Source organism: Arachis duranensis, chromosome 9, assembly GCF_000817695.3.
Source record: "Arachis duranensis cultivar V14167 chromosome 9, aradu.V14167.gnm2.J7QH, whole genome shotgun sequence".
NCBI classification, from domain to species: domain Eukaryota; kingdom Viridiplantae; phylum Streptophyta; class Magnoliopsida; order Fabales; family Fabaceae; genus Arachis; species Arachis duranensis.
Window position 1 is genome coordinate 300,289 of NC_029780.3, and position 3,778 is coordinate 304,066.

The following is a 3,778-nucleotide window of genomic DNA, read 5'->3' on the forward strand; positions in this document are numbered from 1 at the left end:
AGGTAGATGATAGAATTTAGGAAGGGAGTTTATTGATTTTGGAAAAAAATATTTTTGCTCAATTTTAATAAGAGAGTGTCATGTGAGATATTTGATTATTAAATTAAATAGTAATATATGATACATAATATAGGTATATTTTAATTTTAATATTTTAATTTAAATTTTAATATAATTAAAGAATGTCATGTTGCATATTTTGATTGTCAAATTAGTAATTAGTCATTGATATTAATAATGATATATAAAATAGATAGAGTGGTTGAAAGAATAAGAGAGATAGAGAAAGGAAGAGGGAGGAGGGGAGAACTCTTTAATTTTGGAGGGAAAGATTTGATTTCAATTGCAATGAGAGAGTGACATGTGACACATTTTAGTTGTAAAATTAGTATGAAGAAGGGGAGAACTCTTTACTTTTGAAACGAAAGATTTAATTTCAATTGTAATGAGGGAATGACATATGACACATTTTTGTTGTAAAATTAGTTTGGAGGAGGCAAGAATTTATTAATTTTGAAAAAAAGGATTTAATTCCAATTACAATAAGAAAATAACATGTGACACATTTTGTTTATAAAATTAAAAATATATAATAGATCCATATCAGCATGCAATAAAAAGAATTACTGTAGTTACAATTTATAAACCACGGTCTGAATTACACGCTTCTTCTTCACATAAAAAATAGTACAAAAATTTTTAACGTGAGACATAAATTTCTTAACTTTAACATAAAATTTTTTTAAGATTTTTGGACTTGATGTTACAGTTTTTTTAATGTTTTTTATTCTTTTTCAATCTTCTTCATACATCATTTCTATGTTTTTATTGTAAACTAAAAAATAAAATAAAAAGTTGCATAATTACTTTTTTTTTATTTATTTTTTTTCTTTGTTTGATATTTTTTTTATTTGTTTTATTCTTTTTAAAAGGTGAAATAAAAAAATTTATGAGTGTGAAACAAAAAGATTATGATACGAAGAAGAAGGTAGGAGAGAAAGAAAAAGAGTTTGAAAAAAATACGAAACAAAAAATATCATTGAAATTTCTTTTGGAACACAGAAATTTTTTAATTTTTACACTAAAATTTTATTAACCGTGACACATAAAATAGAATGCTTCTTCTTCTTTCTTTTTTTTGTTACTCTTCTTTTTTGTCATGTATTTTCTTTTCTTTGTTCTCTTTTTGTTTTCTAAAAAAAGAAAAAATAATGAAAAGAAAAAGGAAGAAGAGAAAAAGATGAAGAAGAAAGAAGAGAAGGAAGAAAAAGATACTATGATAATGATAATGAAGGAATACGAAGAAAAAGAAGAAGAACACAAAAAAAAATGTTCGTAACTAAATTTGATTTGGTTTAACTTAGTTAAAAAAAACTTAATTATCTAATATTTCTTTTTTAATACCAAATAAATATATATATTCTAACTCTCCAAGAGATAATAAATCGACCAAGTAACACCTGTTATGTTAGATAAGAGTTATTTAAACTAATTAATTTAAATATATTTTGATAAGTTTTATAAAAATAAAATTTAATTCTTTTGTAGATGTAATAGGATTTTTAATTGAAAAATTTAAAAATTTTCATACTAGAACTTAATAAGTTATATAGTGAGTTAAAATAATTGTGAAAATATTTTTAGTTTTGATATCTATGAGTTATGTTATTTTTAATTGTTTTATCTTTTTTATTGAAAAATAAAAAATTAATATATTAAAAAATATATAACGAAAAATTTGAAAGATATTTTATTTTTACTGTTATAATGTGTTACTAAAATGTCTAAATATAATAATTATTTTAGTGCATGAATTAATTTTATTTCGGACCGAGAAAAGCATTATACGTTTTTTCTATATATATATTTTTTCTAGTTTAACAGCCTACAAAGTACAAATAATTACTAACTAGCTAGTGGGATAAAGTAAGGTATATAAAAAAAAGTGGTATAAAGTTTAAACTTAATTAGCACATAGACTGAAAAATTTGTTAACTCCTGTAATAATACTACTTTTTTTTGTGTCAAATATAATAATACTACTTAATTAAACAAAAGAATGATAGGGTTCACGATAAACCTGAGTTTATTATGTTTTTTTTTTGGGACTACCTGAGTTTATTTTGTTTAATATTTGTGTTGCATCCATTCTTTATTAGTAAAAATTATAAATATTGAAAAATAATAGTACACAAATATAACTTTATATTATACGATTTAACATAAAAAGTGAAAAACATTGTCCCATATAGAATATATTGGGCCTTTATGTAATATATTGGGCTTTTATTTCGTTTCTTCCACACTTAAATTTAAACACTCTTAAAGGATTACACTCAAATTTGAAATCGTAAGACTTCCTGCGAAATTTTTCTCTATCTCTGTTTCTTCGTAAGTTTCTCTTCTTCTCTTCGTTTTTAGTGCTCTGAATTTGGATTTTCTTCACGATTTAAGTTCTCCTTCAAATCATTATCACATTATTTACAATTGCAACAGTTCAATCCTGAATGCTAATTCGTTTTTTTCTATTGTTAGTGCTCTGAATTTGGATTTTCTTCGCGATTTAGGTTCTCCTTCAAATCATTATCACATTAGGATAAAGTACTAAATTGGTTCCCTAGGTTTGGGCGTAATTCTTTTTTGGTCCTTAAGGTTTAAAGTGTTCTATTTGAATCCAAAAAAGTTTCATTTAGCATCAATTTAGTTTTATTTAGCATCATTTAGTCACACAGTGAGGTCAAAATTAAATAATTAACAAAATGTCCTACATAACAACAGTATAAGAACAAAATCGATAATCTGGAGAACAAGTACAAGCTCCAGAGGCATAAAATCAATCATTGATACATTAATACATTTATTTATTATTTTTTTATAATATAAATAAAATATTTTCTATAAAACTAAAGAAAATGATAAATAAATGTATTGATGCATCAATGGTTGATTTTGTGCTTCTGGAGCTTGTACTTGTTTTCCAAATTATCGATTTTGTTCTTGAACTGTTGTTATGTAGGACATTTTGTTAATTATTTAATTTTGACATCACTGTGGGACTAAATTGATGCTAAATGAAACTTTTTTTTGATTCAAATAGAACATTTTAAACCTTAAGAACCAAAACAGAATTACGCCCAAACTTAGGGGACCAATTTAGTACTTTACCCATCACATTATTTACAATTGCAACACCTCAATCCTAAATTCTAATTCTTTGTGTTGTTCTAGTTTTGGAAAATTCGGTTTCACGTTCTATGCTAGGGTTTCACACTAGTTACAGTTCAATATTATGTGTGCCTTGTTTTTAAGGAAAGAAAGATTATTAGATGAATTTTGAATTTTTTTAATGTTTTTTGTTCATATTCATAAAGTTGGATCTAGATTTAGAACGAAAATATCTTTTATGTGTGAATTTTGGGTTGAATGTTTGCTGATTTTGAAGAGGGTTAACTTATGCTTGTCAAGTGAGGATTATTGTTAACTTTGCTGATTTAATTCTCGTTTTGTTCTAGGATGGCTGGTGACGATGTCTTAGGTCTGGGAAATAAGGCTCTGAGCGGCACCAAAAGGAAGTCTCCCGGTGACTCCTCAGAAGAAGAAAAGGAGAAGGAGGACAAGGGATTCCAAGTGGAATCCCCTGAGAAGGAAGAATTTAGAGATAACAAAAGAGCAAGGACAGAAGAAGAGTAGAATGTCCCTGAAGAGGAGGAGCAGAATCAAGTTGGAGAATTAGGTTGCAATCCTGATGTTGCAAACCAAATGATGAACCATGCTCGCT

General features: G+C 25.9%; 1 protein-coding gene across 3 annotated transcripts in view; it reads left to right on the forward strand.

The window, feature by feature from the left end:
* The window catches only part of LOC107463690 (uncharacterized), a 27,044-nt gene that overhangs the window by 4,690 nt on the left and 18,576 nt on the right, over positions 1–3,778 (forward strand). The window lies entirely within an intron of this gene.